Consider the following 22,867-nt stretch of genomic DNA (forward strand, 5'->3'; position numbering starts at 1 on the left):
TCAATTGAATTGAATGAATAGTAACCATTTTATAGATCGGATTTCGAGGAGCAGAATTGCTCCCGGGGTTCCGCTATCAACCTAGCATACTAAGACATGCCAAAAGAAAGAGTGGGGAGCCTTACATACCTTATAAGCGTCTTATGCTCACCCAAAACTCAGATCCCGTTTCGTCCAGAATCTGCAAATGGTCAAAGTTACCAATTAGAGATTTCAAAACTTAAGAATTCCCTTAACTTCATTTTTGTCTACCGAAATTTCGGCAGCATTTCCCCTATATATATAACATCCCCGAGACTTAGCTCGGCTCACTATACATCAACACAACAACCCAAACATCACAAACAACATAAACCACAACTAAAGCACTCTAACTTCAATATTCTTCCTTTCTATATAAGTTGACAATTTTCATTCAAACTTCACAATACCAAACTAATGTCCACTTTATTGTATTCATTCACTCATTCAAGATTATTCAAACACATCCCAATTATGTTCCAAACAATATACACCAATTCAAGAAGTTCGTCACTTTCCATATTTCATCCGAATCGTCAACAATTACGACGAACATACTAACGCGCATTGTTTCATTCCAAATTCGTTAACAACAACCATAAGTCACATTTAAAGGCTTACTATCATAATTATACAAGGATATACACAAATATACCGAAATCATATACTTTCCCATAATAACCCGCAACCATTCCCAACGCCAATTCAATTCGTTAAACATTCATTTACGTCATAAATACCACAACGGCGCAACTAATCAACTAAATAGAATTCGATTCGCCTTCCTTTCCAAACCACATAAGTCACGGCCACAACACCATATATGCACACACCCACGGTTCCATACACACATCAAAACTACGAAATTCTCGTCTATTCTCAATCCTTAACATATTCATACCAATTCCATAACATTAAAAGGGCAAAATTCTTACCTTTACTTGAAGTTCCGACTTGTCGCAAACGCGCTCCTTTCACCAAACTAATTGTATCCCGTTGAAGAGCGTCTTGAGTACACTACAAATATGGGAAGAACAAGATTTTTGGATCAACAACAAAGGCTAGAGAATTTTTTTTTTCTTTAAGGGGTTCGGCCGAGAGCTCCAAATAGCTCAAAGATGAGTTCAATTTGTTTCTTGAGCTTTTTATGGATAATCATAGATAAATATCTTGATTAAGTGGTCACATGATGATCACATGACCACTTAAAATGGGGCTTGGGCCAAGCCTCTTGGCCGGCCACCCCTAATGTTTGGGCCTCAATTTTTCTTCAATTTTTTCTTGGCCCAATTCATTAAAATCTCGTTTTTTGTAATTCCCGAAACTAATTTCCAAAATTCAAATTTTCCCTCGGCCTTCCCCAAGGTCTTTGCACCAATACTTCCATAAACAACATAAACATATTAACTAAAATCAAATTATTTCCTTGTAACATACAAGTCTTAATTATTTTTCACGATTTCCAATTATGCGCAAACACGGGATATAACATTCTCCCCCCCCTTAAAAACATTCGTCCCCGAATGTTAAATTAGTCTTATAACATAACGGGGAGCCTCTTTTATAGTTAGCACACGTAATTCATTCGTCAATCAATACAACAAATTTGAAGGTTTAAATTACCTGTGGCCGCAGGAAACAAGTGGGGGTATTTCTTCTTCATCTCATCCTCCGCCTCCCAAGTCATCTCCTCCCGGTTATCGTTGCGCCACTGGACCTTAACGGAGGGCACTTCCTTAGTGCGTAGTCTCCTCACCTGTCGATCCAGAATAGTTATAGGCTGCTCGTCGTAAGACAAATGCTCTGTTACCTGAATGTCATCCACTGGGAATATCCTGGAAGGGTCACTAATACATTTCCGCAACATAGACACATGAAATACCGGGTGTACGGCCTCCAAGTCGGATGGTAAGTCTAGCTCGTAGGCGACCTCGCCTATCTTTCGAACAATCTGATACGACCCAATGTACCGCGGGCTCAACTTACCCTTCTTACCGAATCTCATAACACCCCTCATGGGCGACACCTTCAGAAATACCCAGTCGCCAATCTGGAACTCTAACGGTCGACGTCGTCTGTCTGCATAAGCTTTCTGTCGACTCTGAGCAGCCAATAATCGCTCCCGAATAAGCTTTACCTTATCTACTACTTCCTGGATCACATTTGGCCCAATCAGCTTAGTTTCGCCCACGTCAAACCAACCAATAGGAGATCTGCATTTCCTACCATAAAGGGCTTCGTACGGCGCCATCTGAATGCTGGAGTGATAACTATTATTATAAGCAAACTCAATCAGCGGCAAATGATCATCCCAGCTGCCTCTGAAATCAATAACGCAGGCCCACAACATATCTTCCAGCGTCTGAATAGTGCGCTCGGCCTGCCCGTCGGACTGAGGGTGAAAAACTGTACTGAGGCTCACCTGAGTCCCTAATCCCTCCTGAAATGACCTCCAGAAATTTGCCGTAAACTGGGCACCCCGGTCAGTAATAATAGATACAGGGACTCCGTGAAGTCTGACTATCTCTCTGATGTACAATCTAGCGTAGTCCTCAGCCGAATAAGTAGTCCGGACTGGAAGAAAATGGGCTGATTTCGTCAATCTGTCAACAATAACCCAAATAGAATCATACCTGCGTGGAGTGCGCGGTAACCCAACGACGAAGTCCATATTAATCATCTCCCATTTCCAGGCTGGAATTTCCATCTCCTGTAATAATCCATCGGGCTTCTGATGTTCAATTTTAACTTGCTGGCAATTTGGGCACTGACCAACGAATTCAGCAATATCTTTCTTCATACCGTCCCACCAATATAAACATCTGAGATCATGATACATTTTAGTGGAACCAGGATGAACAGAATACCGTGCATTATGCGCCTCGCCCATGATCTGTCGCCGTAAGCCCGCAACGTCCGGTACACAGAATCTGCCGTCATATAATAATACCCTTCAGGCGAAATTTCAAACGGAGCCTTTGCTTTATTAAGGGCCACATCTCTGTACTGAATCAGAATAGGATCTTCGAACTGACGCTGCTTTACCTCCTGTATAATAGATGATTCAGCAACTGCACGAACAGAAATCCCAGAATCTCCAGAATCTGCCAAACGAACTCCAAGGCTGGCCAGCTGATGAATATCACGAACCAAATCTTTCTTACCAGACGGTACATCAGCCAAGCTGCCCATAGACTTGCGGCTAAGTGCATCCGCTACCACATTGGCTTTCCCAGGATGGTACAAAATATCAACGTCATAATCCTTCAGTAACTCAAGCCATCTCCGCTGCCGCAAAATTAGTTCCTTCTGCTTAAAAATGTACTGGAGACTCTTATGGTCCGTATAAATATCAACATGGACCTCATATAAATAATGCCGCCAAATCTTCAAAGCATGAATCACCGCGGCCAACTCCAGATCATGAGTGGGATAATTCTTCTCGTGCGGTCTGAGCTGCCGGGAAGCATAGACTATGACTCGACCGTGCTGCATCAACACACAACCTATCCCAATGCCAGAGGCGTCACAATAGACAACATACCCATCTGATCCCTCTGGAAGCGTCAAAACTGGTGCTGAAACTAACTTTTCTTTCAACATCTGGAAGCTGCACTCGCAGGCATCGGTCCACAGAAATTTCGCTGCTTTCTGAGTAAGCTTCGTCAGTGGTGCTGCAATAGAAGAAAAATTCTCCACGAACCTGCGATAATACCCGGCTAATCCCAGAAAACTGCGCACCTCTGTCGGTGTAGTAGGCCTGGGCCAATTCTGTACAGCCTCAATCTTCTGCGTATCGACCCGAATACCGTCTGCGCCGACAATATGACCCAAGAATGCCACAGAAGTTAAGCAGAATTCACATTTGGAGAACTTAGCATACAATTTCTGTTGACGGAGAATACCAAGTACCGTCCTCAAATGATCCGAATGCTCCTCGGTTGATCGCGAGTAAATCAGAATATCGTCAATGAACACAATAACAAACATATCCAAGAAAGGCCGAAATACTCGATTCATCAGATCCATAAGTACTGCTGGAGCATTAGTCAACCCGAAAGACATAACTCTGAATTCATAATGCCCGTACCGGGTCCTGAAAGCAGTCTTTGGGATATCAGATTCTCGCACTCGCAGCTGATGATAACCTGAGCGCAGATCTACCTTCGAAAAATATTTAGCACCCTGCAACTGATCAAACAAATCATCAATCCGGGGGAGGGGATATTTATTCTTTATAGTCACCTTATTCAGTTGCCGATAATCAATACACATCCGCAGTGACCCATCTTTCTTCCTCACAAATAATACCGGCGCTCCCCAGGGTGATGTGCTGGGTCTGATAAAGCCCTTATCCAACAAATCTTTCAGCTGCTCCTTCAACTCCTTCAATTCAGTCGGTGCCATTCTGTACGGAGGAATAGATATAGGCTGCGTATCCGACATCAACTCTATAGTAAAATCGATCTCCCGCTCAGGCGGAAGGCCAGGAAGCTCGTCAGGAAATACATCTGGGAATTCACTAACGACCGGAACAGACTGAAGGGTAGGTGTCTCAGCTGCAGTATCGTGCACACGAACCAAATGATAGATATAACCTTTCTGGATCATCTTCTTAGCCTTGAGGTATGAAATAAACTTACCTCTCGGCGATGCTGTAGACCCGAACCACTCTATAACTGGTTCCCCTGGAAACTGAAAACGGACTACCTTTTTCTGGCAGTCAACATTAGCATAACAAGAAGACAACCAGTCTATACCCATAATGACATCAAACTCAAGCATGTCTAACTCTATCAAATCAGCTTTAGTGCAACGATCATAAATAGTCACAGAACAATCCCTATAGACCTGCCTCGCTATAACAAAATCCCCAACCGGCGTAGCTACCTCAAATGGCTCTATAGGCTCAGACACTATCCCAATTTTTCTAGAAACAAGCGGGGAAATATATGATAAGGTAGAACCAGGATCAATCAGTGCATATACAAATCTGGAGAAAATCAGTAGTGTACCTGTGACGACATTCGGCGAAGCCTCCTGATCCTGGCGGCTGGCCAATGCGTATATGCGGTTCGAGGGACCGCTAGAACCTGAAACACCACCGCGGCCTCGATCGCGTCCCGCCGGTGTCGGCGCACCTCGCCCTGCAGGGCGTGCAACAGATGGAGCAGATGATGAACCGGAGGCTGACCCTGTCGGCTGAGCCACACTACCAGAACCGCTAGCCAACAGACAATCTCGCATAAAATGGCCCTGACCACCGCACGAAAAACAAGCTCCAGTAGCTCGATAGCACTCCCCAGGATGAGACTTCCCGCAATGAGAACAACGGGGCCTGGGTGGTCTGGCCTGGCTGGGGCCTCTAGATACCTGTGAACCTGCCGCCCTGGAGCTCTGACTAGCCCCAGACGGTCCTGCACTATCAAATCTCCTGCCGCCTGACTGAGTACTCCGGCCGGACGGAGGAAGCTGTCTGCCTGTCTGCTGCTGCTGAGGCTGTCCGCCTCGAGAACCTCCAGAATATCCTGCGGACCTAGCCCTCTTGGGCGGCCTCCTGTCCCGATCTCTGTTAGAATAATCAGACCTGTGACGGTCCTCCATACCCAGCGCGTAAGCCTGAAGTCGGGCAACATCCATATCTGTCTGCAATGACACTGCAATACAGCCGTCGATCAAATAACGATGCAACCCCAAAACATATCTGTGCATCCGATCGGACATATCTGCTACTACGGCAGGTGCATACCGGGCCAGGGAATCAAACTCCAGATTATACTCACGAACGCTCCGACCCCTCTGCTGCAGATGTAAAAATCGATCAGCCCGCGCCCGTCGCAACTCTGGGGGCAGAAAGTGGCGGGTGAAAGCAGTCACGAACTCGTCCCAAGTAGCTGGGGGAGCACCCTCACCCCTGGATAGCTCCCAGGACTCATACCAGTGGGCAGCAACATCCCGTAGTCTATGCGAAGCCAGCTCAACAGACTTAGTCTCTGAAGCCCTGACCAAGTCTAGTGAGCGCCGCATCCCCCGAATAAAGTCATGGGGGTCCTCGTCGGGCTTAGACCCGAAAAACTCTGGAGGGCCACACAATAGGAACTCTCGAACTCTCAGGCTATCACGCCTGTCGTCATCATCATCATCTCTCCGCCCGCGTCTGCGAGCCTGCCCCGCTACCAATGTGGTCAGTATCTGCACAGCCTCCCTCAGGGTCCTGTCCTCCGCCCCTGGCTGAGGAGCTGGAGTCTCGGGAGCGGGTACTCGGGCCTCTGGAGCTGCTGAAGGACCTGCTCCAGGATGTACCAATGGTGGTGTAGCGGACCCCTCAGAATGGGGCACAACCTCGGGCAAATCATAGACACGAGCCCGGGTAGCTCTCTGTGCCTGACTAGTCTCTCCCATCCTTGCCTTGCCCTTCTGGGCCGCCGCTGCCTTCTTCGGAGGCATCACTGCAAACACAATAACGGGTCAGATCAAAATCGTCTTAATAGCACAGCTCTATCGCACGATCTAAGATTCCAAACAACAGTAACACCCTAAATGCCCTGTAGCCTCCTGTTTATAGATGTGGTGCACAACACATCGATAAACAAGACTCTACGAGACACGGCCTGTAGACATTCCGAGGACAAACCGCTCTGATACCACTTTTGTCACGACCCAACCCCGTAGGCCGTGACTAGTGCCCGATCTGGGCACCCAAACCCATCTATCAAATGCATTCAAGTATATAGCAGAAGCCGATGAGGCTATATTCCAAATTTAGATAATTTCCAGAAAAATTTCGGCAGAGTTTCCTTTGTTTTTCGGACTATCCAGAATAACCCTGTACACAGCAAACACCAACAAAGGCCACACAGGGCTAACAAAGCAACGTATAAACATATGCGGACCGGCCGCCTCGGCGTATGAGATTGCCCAAAAAACATATACACATAACTATACAGAAAGACCCTAACCCACAAACATGTCCACAGACCTCTAAAGAGACCGACAGAATCATATGACGGGACAGGGCCCCCGCCGTACCCAAATAGTCAGATATACAGAAATATATATACATAGAAAAAGATGTATGTACCAAAAGTGGACTCCGGACCAAAGGGAGTACTCCGAAATAGCAGAAAGTGGAGCCTACAGTGGTGGATCACCTGTGTCTGTACCTGCGGGCATGAAACGCAGCCCCCGAGGAAAGGGGGTCAGTACGAAAGATGTACTGAGTATGTAAAGCATAGAGTACAGAAATATGGGCCACAACTGAAAGCAAACAGATACAAAGGGAAGTACTGAATGATATATCAAAATTTGTATAAAAACATATATACATAATGCAATTAAAATCATGCAAAGCTCAGGAACGTGGTCACCACTCCGACGCTGGTGCCACACACAGCATAACACCAGAAGGTTCAAATCTCCGTACATCCCCGAGCACACAAATCAGCATAACATATCACCATCCATATCACAGCATAACTCCAAACGGAACCCGGCCCTATGGCGAGGTCTCGGGAACCGTAACACAGCATACGGCCGAATTTATCATAGTACGCACGAATTATAACCGGCCCGGGAACCGGTGAACGAAGTCATAATAAGGGCACGAGCGGAGTCGTGAGCAAACAATGCAATTTGTATATCAAAATAGTCTTTCAAAACTTGATTACAACATAAGTCATCTCATTAGTCAAAGTAGTCGAATAATTTGTTAGTACGGAAGTTCATTTCACAAAGGTGTTCTCAAAGTGGTACGTATGGCTCAAAATATAGTTTAGTACATTAGAGTAATCAAAACATTCTTTCATAGAAGACAATTTCATAACCGAAGATCCCTTATCAAAACTTTTCCCAAAAGAGATCCTAATAGAACAAATAAGGCATCTCGGGGTTAGCGGGCCCACCTCGGGTCAGGTCGAGGTGGCAAACATAATTTATGGACATTTAGGGTCTGTAAGATCATACGTAGAGATTTCGAAGTAACCCGATCACATTTACATAGGTTTCGGACATTGGATTGCTTTCTAGCCAAAATAGGGTCATTAGGCTTCAATTGAATTGAATGAATAGTAACCATTTTATAGATCGGATTTCGAGGAGCAGAATTGCTCCCGGGGTTCCGATATCAACCTAGCATACTAAGACATGCCAAAAGAAAGAGTGGGGAGCCTTACATACCTTATAAGCGTCTTATGCTCACCCAAAACTCAGATCCCGTTTCGTCCAGAATCTGCAAATGGTCAAAGTTACCAATTAGAGATTTCAAAACTTAAGAATTCCCTTAACTTCATTTTTGTCTACCGAAATTTCAGCAGCATTTCCCCTATATATATAACATCCCCGAGACTTAGCTCGGCTCACTATACATCAACACAACAGCCCAAACATCACAAACAACATAAACCACAACTAAAGCACTCTAACTTCAATATTCTTCCTTTCTATATAAGTTGACAATTTTCATTCAAACTTCACAATACCAAACTAATGTCCACTTTATTGTATTCATTCACTCATTCAAGATTATACAAACACATCCCAATTATGTTCCAAACAATATACACCAATTCAAGAAGTTCGTCACTTTCCATATTTCATCCGAATCGTCAACAATTACGACGAACATACTAACGCGCATTGTTTCATTCCAAATTCATTAACAACAACCATAAGTCACATTTAAAGTCTTACTATCATAATTATACAAGGATATACACAAATATACCGAAATCATATACTTTCGCATAATAACCCGCAACCATTCCCAACGCCAATTCAATTCGTTAAACATTCATTTACGTCATAAATACCACAACGACGCAACTAATCAACTAAATAGAATTCGATTCGCCTTCCTTTCCAAACCACATAAGTCACGGCCACAACACCATATATGCACACACCCACGGTTCCATACACACATCAAAACTACGAAATTCTCGTCTATTCTCAATCCTTAACATATTCATACCAATTCCATAACATTAAAAGGGCAAAATTCTTACCTTTACTTGAAGTTCCGACTTGTCGCAAACGCGCTCCTTTCACCAAACTAATTGTATCCCGTTGAAGAGCGTCTTGAGTACACTACAAATATGGGAAGAACAAGATTTTTGGATCAACAACAAAGGCTAGAGATTTTTTTTTCTTTAAGGGGTTCGGCCGAGAGCTCCAAATAGCTCAAAGATGAGTTCAATTTGTTTCTTGAGCTTTCTATGGATAATCATAGATAAATATCTTGATTAAGTGGTCACATGATGATCACATGACCACTTAAAATGGGGCTTGGGCCAAGCCTCTTGGCCGGCCACCCCTAATGTTTGGGCCTCAATTTTTCTTCAATTTTTTCTTGGCCCAATTCATTAAAATTTTCCCTCGGCCTTCCCCAAGGTCTTTGCACCAATACTTCCATAAACAACATAAACATATTAACTAAAATCAAATTATTTCCTTGTAACATACAAGTCTTAATTATTTTTCACGATTTCCAATTATGCGCAAACACGGGATATAACATTCTCCCCCCCTTAAAAATATTCGTCCCCGAATGTTAAATTAGTCTTATAACATAACGGGGAGCCTCTTTTATAGTTAGCACACGTAATTCATTCGTCAATCAATACAACAAATTTGAAGGTTTAAATTACCTGTGGCCGCAGGAAACAAGTGGGGGTATTTCTTCTTCATCTCATCCTCCGCCTCCCAAGTCATCTCCTCCCGGTTATCGTTGCGCCACAGGACCTTAACGGAGGGCACTTCCTTAGTGCATAGTCTCCTCACCTGTCGATCCAGAATAGTTATAGGCTGCTCGTCGTAAGACAAATGCTCTGTTACCTGAATGTCATCCACTGGGAATATCCTGGAAGGGTCACCAATACATTTCCGCAACATAGACACATGAAATACCGGGTGTACGGCCTCCAAGTCGGATGGTAAGTCTAGCTCGTAGGCGACCTCGCCTATCTTTCGAACAATCTGATACGGCCCAATGTACCGCGGGCTCAACTTACCCTTCTTACCGAATCTCATAACACCCCTCATGGGCGACACCTTCAGAAATACCCAGTCGCCAATCTGGAACTCTAACGGTCGACGTCGTCTGTCTGCATAAGCTTTCTGTCGACTCTGAGCAGCCAATAATCGCTCCCGAATAAGCTTTACCTTATCTACTACTTCCTGGATCACATCTGGCCCAATCAGCTTAGTTTCGCCCACGTCAAACCAACCAATAGGAGATCAGCATTTCCTACCATAAAGGGCTTCGTACGGCGCCATCTGAATGCTGGAGTGATAACTATTATTATAAGCAAACTCAATCAGCGGCAAATGATCATCCCAGCTGCCTCTGAAATCAATAACGCAGGCCCACAACATATCTTCCAGCGTCTGAATAGTGCGCTCGGCCTGCCCGTCGGACTGAGGGTGAAAAACTGTACTGAGGCTCACCTGAGTCCCTAATCCCTCTTGAAATGACCTCCAGAAATTTGCCGTAAACTGGGCACCCCGGTCAGTAATAATAGATACAGGGACTCCGTGAAGTCTGACTATCTCTCTGATGTACAATCTAGCGTAGTCCTCAGCCGAATAAGTAGTCCGGACTGGAAGAAAATGGGCTGATTTCGTCTTTTTGTCAACAATAACCCAAATAGAATCATACCTGCGTGGAGTGCGCGGTAACCCAACGACGAAGTCCATATTAATCATCTCCCATTTCCAGGCTGGAATTTCCATCTCCTGTAATAATCCATCGGGATTCTGATGTTCAATTTTAACTTGCTGGCAATTTGGGCACTGACCAACGAATTCAGCAATATCTTTCTTCATACCGTCCCACCAATATAAACATCTGAGATCATGATACATTTTAGTGGAACCAGGATGAACAGAATACCGTGCATTATGCGCCTCGCCCATGATCTGTCGCCGTAAGCCCGCAACGTCCGGTACACAGAATCTGCCGTCATATAATAATACCCCTTCAGGCGAAATTTCAAACGGAGTCTTTGCTTTATTAAGGGCCACATCTCTGTACTGAATCAGAATAGGATCTTCGAACTGACGCTGCTTTACCTCCTGTATAATAGATGATTCAGCAACTGCACGAACAGAAATCCCAGAATCTCCAGAATCTGCCAAACGAACTCCAAGGCTGGCCAGCTGATGAATATCACGAACCAAATCTTTCTTACCAGACGGTACATCAGCCAAGCTGCCCATAGACTTGCGGCTAAGTGCATCCGCTACCACATTGACTTTCCCAGGATGGTACAAAATATCAACGTCATAATCCTTCAGTAACTCAAGCCATCTCCGCTGCCGCAAATTTAGTTCCTTCTGATTAAAAATGTACTGGAGACTCTTATGGTCCGTATAAATATCCACATGGACCCCATATAAATAATGCCGCCAAATCTTCAAAGCATGAATCACCGCGGCCAACTCCAGATCATGAGTGGGATAATTCTTCTCGTGCGGTCTGAGCTGCCGGGAAGCATAGACTATGACTCGACCGTGCTGCATCAACACACAACCTATCCCAATACCAGAGGCGTCACAATAGACAACATACCCATCTGATCCCTCTGGAAGAGTCAAAACTGGTGCTGAAACTAACTTTTCTTTCAACATCTGGAAGCTGCGCTCGCAGGCATCGGTCCACAGAAATTTCGCTGCTTTCTGAGTAAGCTTCGTCAGGGGTGCTACAATAGAAGGAAAATTCTCCACGAACCTGCGATAATACCCGGCTAATCCCAGAAAACTGTGCACCTCTGTCGGTGTAGTAGGCCTGGGCCAATTCTGTACAGCCTCAATCTTCTGCGTATCGACCCGAATACCGTCTGCGCCGACAATATGGCCCAAGAATGCCACAAAAGTTAACCAGAATTCACATTTGGAGAACTTAGCATACAATTTCTGTTGACGGAGAATACCAAGTACCGTCCTCAAATGATCCGAATGCTCCTCGGCTGATCGCGAGTAAATCAGAATATCGTCAATGAACACCATAACAAATACCGACCTGGTTTCCATATCTTTCTTGGCATTTTTAGATTGATATGTAGCAATCCTTTGGTTTGGGTCTTATGTCTTAAAGTGGTGTATGCGAATACTCATCCTAAGGTTTTAACTAGATTACGTAGTTAGAGCTTTTTTATAGTGTTCATGAAAATACAACCTGAGTGGCCATGAGTTTGATATTGATTGAATGCACTAGATCTTGTTGATACACTTGCTTATAGATGATGTCAAAAGGGGAAAGATCAGTTCATGTGCCAACATCATATATATCAAACACAGACACTACATGACCACATGGAGATTGAAGGTGGTCCAAAATGGAAGAAACTACACACATATCCAATTGCCACTTAGAAATACATTTTAAAGGAACTAGTTCTTATTTATAAAAGAACTCAGTCCCATTAGAAGGGACTGGAAATAGGAGATATAAGAATAAGAGAAAAGAAAAGTTGTCCTGCATAGAAGAACCTGAACCTTACATATTATTGGACACATTTATCAGGTTCCACACAACCTAACTACCTATAGGGTTGTAAAGATTGGAAGGTTTGTCCCTAGAAGATTAAGCAGGCCAGTGAAACTTGCTTAGTCTTACAACCTAGCCATCTAGCAGGTTGCAATGAATGGATGGTAAAGTCCTAGCATCCGACTCAGTGAGCTTACAAATCTTACTGTGATCGAGGGTGAACTAGTTTAAGCTTAGAAGCCTTGTTTAGTGAACCTTAGTTGTATCAACACGAAGCTATAGTGTTAGAACAACAATTGAGTTGATTCTAAGAGGGAAGATTGCCAATATAGGAGCTGATCAGGGGCACATGAAGGCATATGAAGCTACAAATATTAATAAATAATTCTTGTTTATTGCAGCTGCTGGCTCAATAATAGCTGATCAGCTTATAATGATGTTTTGATGATTTGACAAACAATATACCCAATGACCATCAAGGGAGATACAAGGAAGGCATTTGAAGAACCAAATAATCAAAGGATTTAGTGAAGCAGTCATATAAACAAAGGAACTGTTCAAAGGAACTGATCCTTATATACGCAACAATGGAGATCGCAAAAGCTCTTTCATGCCAACTAGGAGGAAACAAAATATTGACTCATTCCTTATTCGATGAAAGGTTAGATTTCACATTATGGAAATATTACCATAAGTTGATCAACATGGAATTGCATTGAAGTAGGAAATGGAAGCCGACGCGCATTTAAGGAAAGAAGGAAGATCCAAGTCAAACAAGGATTAATATTTGGGTACAATTATGAAACCAATAATTGGTTGGATTGAACAATTCAATAACGGTAACTACTTCTATATAAACACAACACGAACAAGCTGTTACACCTCGGAAAATTCATGTCGTCCCACAGTAAATGTACTAACGCAGGGTGAGACATATATGATGTTTCTACAAGTAAGAAGTAGTACTTAACAATTCCCATTTAGATTCCAAAGACGTTTGAAGCAAGAGAAGAAAGTTCCTTGAAGAAGGTTAAGCATAAGTCGTGTTTTGAGAAAGGGTTTGCAAAGTACCGAGTCAATGTTGATTTAGTAACGTCTTGAGGAAAGGTTATAATGCTCCTTAGATTGCTAATGAAGTGTTAAACAAGTGTTAACAAGGTTCCATAAGGATCGGAGATCAAACGAAATGATGAGAGCGACTTCGGAGAACTGGGAGTTATACGGCCAACTTATACGGCCCGTATAATTTATACGGTTCGTATAAGGAACCGTATAACCTGTCCAGAAAAGGGGTCTCCACTGGAAGCATTATACGGTCACATATATGGACCGTATAAGTTATACGGACCGTATGTGTGTCCGTATAATGCCGTCGGGACAGATTTTAATTTTATAAAGAGAGGCTCCAAGTTCATTTATTTCATTTCCCATTTTCTCTCTACACCTCAAGAAACCTCTAGAACTCTCTCTACACCATACCAACACATATCCAAGGGAAATCAAGGATCAACTTCATCAAACCAAGGGAGTCAAGTGCAAGAAGCTCTCTAGGGTTGCTTGAAGTCATGAAATCTCTTTGGATTGAAGCTAGGGTTTTTCTTCAAGTGAAGCATTTTCATCCAAAACTTACTCCTACACAATAAAAGGTGAGATTTATGCTCATTGTATGTTATTTAGAGTATTGAGAGGTTGAAAGACTTGGATTATGGAAGGGAGTAGAAGATGGGTTACAAATATGAGAATAATAGTGTTTTTGGGTAGTAGCTTCACATGAATCATGATTCTTGACACGTTACGAGTACAATTATGTTATAAATGATATTGAGAATATGGAAGAAACATTTTATGAAGATGAATGTAATGTTGTATTATGACCATGGCTATGGATGACCTTGAGAGGAAATTTTGGGAATTGGATAATGTCGAACTTGTCAAGTTATTGATTGTGATATTATGAATGTTATTATTGACATTTGGGAGTTGTTATATTATATGGAGAAAGTTATAGAATCAAAGGAAATGCTGCCCAATTTTCGTTAGCTTTAGCCTAAGCTTAAGTATGTTCCGGTTATCTAATTTTAGTACGAACTCTCTTGCATGTAGAAACGTGAATATTGGAGGGAAGCGTTCAAGTGATAAAGTTAGTGAAATGTAAAGGTATGTAAGGCTAGTCCCTTCTTCTCTAAAGCATGATTCCTATGATATGACTTCCCTTATCTACCATGACCTTCTTACATTCCGGAGATCATGAGTCTATGTTTATAAAGAGCTTCACATGAGATAAAGACAAGAAATATATTATGAATAAGATGATAATGATGAGTCTAAGTCCATAGATTCTAGAGCTCAAGATATGGTATTCCATGAAGTTAGAGATTCCTTGATGTTATCCATTGTTGTTACAATCACCTTATAATGTTCGTTCCTTCAAGGTGAGACATGATGATTATGAGTACTCCATAATGGAATCGGGGGTTCCCAACCTTATGTCACCCCGATAGAGCTATAGTTTGTAATTAAGTTCTAATGTATGCTTTATGAGATGTATATGATGATGAAATAACACCGTTCCTAGATGGCCGGGCATGACACCACGAAGGCGGGCGGCTTGAGATTACACTGTGCCTAGAGAGCCGGGCATGACACCGCGAAGACGGGCTGCATATGATTAAACCGTGCCTATGTGGCCGGACATGACACCACCAGTGGGCGGCATGCGATGGTTACCTGGACGCGGGTTAACGATGATGATATATGTGATATGTATAACATGTGTTTTCTTTTAAAGGCTAAGTAGGTTGTATCTTCACCCCATGTTCCATTATTTCTCTATTATGTTAGTATTACTCATGCCTTACATACTCAGTACAATGTTCATACTGACGTCCTTTCTTTTTGGACGTTGTGTTCATGCCTACAGGTAGTTGACATAACTACCATCATCTAACACAAGGACATAGCCCGCACTACCAAGTAGACTTACTCTCTTCTCAAAAATTCACCTCTTCGGGTCTGTTCTTCCTTGAAACATTGCATTTTCCCTACTTCCCTCCCCTATCGATACTTCCCTCCTACCTTCCATATCATAACCATATTGAGAACATGGCACATTCGTGTTAGGATAAGAAGCATGATTTATTGTATTTCTTGAAGTGGAAAATGTATACCCTCTTCTTTTCCTAGGACGACTCCTACTTGGTCCAACCCACACACTTATACCACTTTGCTTGGAATAGGAAGTACCACAAGTCAATGTACGTGAATATCTACTAGAAGGCTCTTCACAAGTATCATGTTCAAAATTACTGCCTTCTCGGGCATATTCACCATGAAGCGCATAACCACAAGGTTCATGTTCATCACAACTTCCCAATTCATGTAACTCTTCACCAATTGATTCATAACGTAGATGTGAGGAAGGAATATACATCAAGTCACCTTCACAGCCATGGTGTGTAGTATCAGAATCTGCATAGCCTTCATCTTCACCATAGGATTCTTCATAGAGCTCTTCTACTCCTTTATCTTCTTCATAAAACCCATGAGATCCATTCGTCTCATATTCACCTCCAGAGTACTACTCTTCACTATCACATTGTTCAAGATTATGTTGTCCAACACCTTTACAAGACCCATGAGCACCATTGTCTTCACAATCATTGTCGGAGTAGTGATGCTCACCATCATAGTCATAACCTCCATTACTGTCATAGTCATACCCTCCATCACTAGAAGCATAACGTTTCATTCATCACCACATGAATTAAAGGCTTTGGATAACGTGATTCCTTACCTCCTCTCCTTATGACTTCCCTTCTTATACCTACAAAACGAGCAAACAAGATTAGTAGTAAAGTTCCTCACATCACTCGTATTTTCACTCAAGCTTACCACACTCTAGTGTTCTTCCGAAGTTGGCCACAAACCGCTTATCCAAATCAATTCACAAGGTTGTTAATCTTTGTGGAAGAATAGATCTTGTTAATTGAAAGACGGACGACTCAAAACTAACAGAAATATCCAAAGAAGTTTCAACGAGGTTACAAAGAGAAAAGCTTGAAAGAATTGGCACGAAAGAAAATTAAGGACACAAGAACTAGTTAACAACCAAGTAAGGACAATTACTAGTTATTAATTAGCTTGGAGAATCAAAGAAATGAGATGAAGGTTAAAGAAAGTTGGACTCCAATTTACGATAGAAATACCTCACTTTCACGGTCTGTAGAGTCAAATCAACGAACTTGGTTCGTGGCAACGACTTGAAATATACGCTGGGAGTTCGTGCAAACGAACTACCTTCGTGCCAACGAACTACCTTCGTGCCTTACTAACGAATGATGTTTGTGCCCACGAACCTAAAGAAATAAGTGACTGTAGTTTCTGCCTGACTCCACGAACTTGTTCGTGCTCCACACGAACTCAACACGATCCGACTTCGTGGACACGAACTGACTTCGTGGCCACGAACTCTCCGTTCAGGGGTATTTTTATCCTAATATTTTTTTGATTTTGCTAACTTGTTTAGGCCCACATAACCTAGTATTTACCCTTTCGGGGTAGAAAAACACTTTTCCACAACTTGGATGAATGTTTTTGGATCAAAGGCCTCTTTTGAGTGTCTTCTTCCTAATGAAGATTTAAAGATGCCTATGAACACCAAGAACACTTAATTTTCAAATTACCTTCAAATGACCTTATTTTTCCTCCAAATTACAGATCTAGGTTCCCCTTGAGGTATAGAAAAAAAAACTCAAAACAAATTAATCCCCAATTCAACCTCAATCACCAAGACCCATTTTGAGTTCTTGAAAAGCTTGAAGGTCTTCAATGGTGATTGACCCAATTATTCTTCAAATCACTTGAAACTTTAGATTTAGAGGTTTTCAATATCAAAGAACTCAATTCGAACAAACAACAACAAATTTTTGGGGTTTTGTAATTTTCAAATTTTTTGACTTTCTGCAGATCAAGAATGCAGAATTGATGGAACAATTCCTCTACCTTGCTCTGATACCAAATGTTGCTTGCCCCTTGACGACTTTCTGAACCACATATACGATGTCAAACTCAGTCAATAATATTTGCCTCTTGTCCATTATCCCAATAGGCATGGGCTGGCGAAAGATATACTTCTTATGGATATGAGATCAGTAGTGCACGAGGACAAGTAATGCCTCAACTTCTGGGCTACCCATGTGAAAGGGCAGCATGTCTTCTCCACCAAGGTATATCGGGATTCATAGGCTATGAATTTTTTGCTCCAATAATAGATGGCTTGCTCTTTCTTACCGGTCTTATCATGTTGTCATGGCACACATGTATGTAGCGCCTGCATTCTTGAGGCCAAACGACATTACCCGATAGTGATATACTCCCCACGGTGTGATGAAAGCTGTTTTCTCAGCATCCTCTTCATTCATTAGGATATGATGATATACGGCGAGACAATCCACAAATGATTGTAGCTAATGCTTGGCACAGTTGTCAATGAGTATGTGGAAATTGGGGAGCGGGATTTTGTCTTTGGGACTGGCTTTGTTGAGGTCTCGATAATCTACACATATCCTGATCTTGCTATCTTTCTTTGGCACTGGGATGATATTTGGCTCACCACGTAAGGTGTTTGGTTACCTCAGCCAGTCTGGACTTGATTTGATTTTCAACTTCCTCTTTGATCTTTATACTCAAACTAGCTTAAACTTCTAAGTTTTCTGCTTTATTGGATTAAACCCGGGGTTGATCTGTAGCCTGTGGGCCATAATTCTATGCTCAAGCTTGGGATGTCGGCGTAGGACCATGTGAAGACATCCACCTATTGTTTGAGCAAGTTGACCAACTCCTCATTTTGAGAAGCCATTAAGTGTACACTTATCCTGGTTTCCTTGTCCGATTCATTATCCACTAGATTAACCACCTCGATTTTGTCTAGGTTCAATTTCTATTCATTCTCAAACTATTTGACTTATTTAGTGAGATGCTCGGGCAATATAGTTTTGTCGTCGTACTCTTATATTCCTAGTCGTCTGTCCCACTGTGTTCATTCGATTCGCGATATGTAATGACATTGACGAGTTTATTATTATTATTACTGAAAAACAAAGGCAAAGCTAGGCTATATAATCATGATTTTATGCATAAATAAAGATGAATCCGTTTTTCCCCAAATTAAATGAGGTTTTCATTAAATTCATTAAAGGAAATACAAATAGTGGCCCTGACTCGAATCAAAATAAGTCATTTCTTTCTTTGAAAACATCACGATAGAATTTGAAACATAAATTGGGGGTTATTGGGCCTCGTCCGATCCACCGCAACTTTGGAAATTCTGGATTTGTCTTCTCTATCGAGGCACTTGGAGACCAAAGTGGAGTACAACTCCAATTGTTCAAGGGCTCATCCAGGTCAGCTATGCGAATGGTGGGCGCCTCAACACACTCCTCCAGGATCATATCACAATCTTCATCTTTGAATAGCATTCCCATCCCTTTCATCAGTTCGTCTTCATTGAGCTTCGACATTTTGATTTGAAATGACTGATACAAGTACGAAACAAGATTTTTAGATTTGGCGTAGCTTTCTTTTCTTATTAGCTTCGAAGAATTCTTTATCATTCTAAAAATATCCCGGGCTGAAAAGGAAGTTATTTTGAGGAATGGGTATAGGTTCAATTATACCGTCTAAGTTATTTCCAAAACCTCACCCCGGCTATCTGTTCTGGAGCATAGTAGTGGCAAACGTTTTATATACAACTAGCATTTGAGTATGGGGTGCAGTTTTCTCGCAAGTAGCTCCTACTAACTCCACAACGCGAAAATTAATAACTCAAAGAGTTCCTTCAATAATTTTAACAGAATGATCGGGGTAACTGAGACTGCTTCCTGTTGAACTCTATTTTCAAAGGATTAAAACTAGTTCACAACTTATGGCTATGTTTCCTCTTGGTTTTGAAAATATTCAGAGTCGCCACCTAATTTTAAGAAATATTAAGAAACCATTTGTAAAGAATGTAAACTCCATTTTTAGTCTTTGAAACATATGAGATTCTAGATAAGGGTTTTATATACCTCGAGGGGAAGGTTTTAAGCATCCCCTAGAGCCTGTCCGAAGACAGTCCTTAAACTTAGTTTAACTAACACTAGAGGTGGAGTTTCAGTGAGTGATCTTGAATTTCTCACAAATCTCTTTTGTCGTATGGTTGTTCAGATTGGCCCTATTATCTGTTATGATGGACTCTGGTATACCAATTTGGCATAGGATGTGCGACATGCTTCTACCCATTTGGTGAAGTAGTCAATGATGACCAAGATGAGTCGATGTCCGTTGGAAGTGGGTGGCTTAATGGGACCCATGACGTCCATGCCCCATGCAGCGAATTGCCAGGGCGAACTCATTGTATTGAGTTCACTCGGTGGGACTCAGATTAGATCTCCGTGAATCTGACATTAGTGGCATCTTTGCATGTACATATTGCAGTCCGTTTCCTTATCATCCATAAATAGCCCGCTTGTAGGATTTCTTTGCGAGGATGAATCCATTCATGTGCGACCCGAATGTCCTGGCGTGTATCTCTTCAAATATCTTTGTAGCTTCTGTGGCGTCCATGCATCTTAATAGTCTGAGATCAAGGGTCCTTTTGTAAAGAACCTTCTTAATTAAGAAGAAACCATTAGCCATCTTTCAAATTGTTTTCTTCTAATTTCTTGTGACATTCTCTGGATACTCTTTATTTTCCAAGTATTGCTTTATGTCAGCGTACCATGATTTTCCATCTGGTTCTGCTTCCACTGAGAACAATAGGCGTGACGTTCTTTCAGGCTTATCTCAAGCGGGTCAGTATAGCTCTTTTCTGGGTGTTGTATCATAGAAGCTATGATTGCGAGAGCGTCAGCGAACTCACTTTGTTCTCTCAGTGTGTGTTTGAGCCTTCTTGAATCTTTCGCATAATCTTTGTGTGAGGTGCACATATGACAGGATTTTTGCATTGGTTCACATATGACAGGATTTTGGCATTATTTTTGTCCGATTCTCCTTATACATGATGAATCAACAAATCTGAATCACCTATCACAACTAACTCTTGTATGTTCATTATATCAAGAGCCATTCGGAGGCCCAAGATGTAAACCTCGCATTCTGCCATGTTGTTGGTGCATGTGAACTTGAGTTTTGCGGCCATCGAGTAATGTTGTCCAGACTCTTGACACTAAAACTGCTCCAATCCTGAAACCTTTATAATTCACTGCCTTATCGAAAAACATTCTCTATCCCAGGTATGGTTCGGAGATGTCCTCATCCACCTCTTCATCGGGGAAGTAAGGCTTGAGGGGCTCATATTCCTCATCTACCGAATTTCTGTGAGGTGTTCGGCTAATTGATATAATTCGGCTTGTGGAAGACACGGATTCAGACAACAAAAATACGGAATCTAAAAATAAGAAGAAATCAAGAATGAGAAGTGAAGAAATTGGGATGAGAATAAAGAGATAGAAGCAAGACCCAATTAGGATTGGATTTATGGGCAAACTTGGATTATGAAATCCAAACCCTCCCAATTGAATCAACCTAAGAGAACCTATACTATTTGATATTCAACAAAGAGTAATACAAATGAATCCACAAATGAACAACTCTATTGAAATCAATGGAAAAGGGTTCAATAGCCAACAATGGAATCCTCCATAATCAACTATCTCTATACACTAATCACTAGATTAGCACTACACTAACTCTACCAAACAAACTATCACTCATTTAGAGTATTCATCTCAACATCATTCAATGCTAAGTAATGAAATAACTAAGTATAGTATGTATACTACTAGGCTAAAGAAGACTAACTAGCTTATTACAAAAATACCCTTAATGAAGTCAGGGCATTGTTTGGTCTTCTTCATTGATAGGTTGCACGACCTACTGCCTATCCTATGCGTATCTTGTTCTTGCTTACAGGATGGAACACGTTAATGTACATGTTCTATGCTATCGTCTTTGAGGAATAAAACTGCAGGTAAGTAAAGGACACACGATATTTACGTGCAAACCACCCGGCTCAAAAGATGATAAAACCACGACCTACAGACCTGTAGGATTTCCCCAACAACTTCACTACAACTGAGCCAACTACAAATTAAGTTACAAACTTGGCAACCAAATCCCAACTACAACACCCTTGATACCCAAGCTCTGACTAGCATACTGTCTTCAAACTAGACTCTAACTTGAAGTTACAATGATTTGGATCTACTTTTTATGCTTCTAAATAAGTGGATAAAGATACAATTTGATAGCACAAATCTAATACACAAATCTAGACTTCAGAATTGGGAAACATTATTCAGTAAAACAACTTCATTAATCCTTCTCTGTGTAATGGGACGCAACCCCGGATTCTTGAATATGATGGATAAATCCTCTCCTCACTCAATTTTCTGAATTCTCTCTTTGTAGTTGCACAAACTTCTTCTTGAAAAGACCTAGGTATTTATAACATTATGCTCCGCTGGTCGGTTGAACACAAAATCCTTTCCTAGTCGGTCAATGACATACACGTAGGGTTTGTGTTGTACTTGGATTCTTGCCTTGTTGAGTCGGATTTTTTTCCTTGTAGAAGGCTTACTAATCCCTAAAATTATGGAAAGGAATGTTTCATACTTGACCGCCAAGTTCTTTCCATAATTCTACAAATCCTAGTTGCTGTAGGAATTGCCCTGGAACATGTTCACGAACCTGTTTCATGCGCCTGGTTCGCCTGTCTCTAAGTCTCTACGCTGTCTTAGATAGAACATGTTCTTGTACCTGTTCCACCAATTTCTTTCATTCTTCATCTGCCGTTGAAAAGCTTCTGAGATCTTGGCTGGAACATATTGACAGACCTGTTTCTTATAACTGTAAGCTCTGTGTCTGCAACTAGTCAATTCACATTTGATCACTCTAAGATGTTCTTCATACAATGTATTCGCTTCTATGTCATTCATCCACTGCACCTGATGACCTGTGATCATTCCTCCTTCTGCCTATGATGACTCTTTGGTATGGAACTTGTTTGGCATACCTGATTTATTTCTTCAATGAACTGCTTCTTTCACTGAGTCATCTTCTCTCCCTTTGCTGCCTTATTCAGTTGTCTTATTCATTGAGTCATTTATGCGGCATACTGAACACCTCTGTAGGTTGGGTCACTTCTTTCTCTATGCTTGTCTGCTTGTCTGTATCTAATGGAACATATTAGTGTGGACTTGATTCATGTGCATTGACTGTCTCTTGCGATCAATCAGGTCTTTGTACTAGTTCCTTGTGCATTGTATTCTTGCTCATCCAGACATTGCACGGTGTTTGGAACATATTCTTCAATCAACCATAGAA

Source organism: Lycium barbarum, chromosome 8, assembly GCF_019175385.1.
Source record: "Lycium barbarum isolate Lr01 chromosome 8, ASM1917538v2, whole genome shotgun sequence".
Classification (NCBI taxonomy): Eukaryota; Viridiplantae; Streptophyta; class Magnoliopsida; order Solanales; family Solanaceae; genus Lycium; species Lycium barbarum.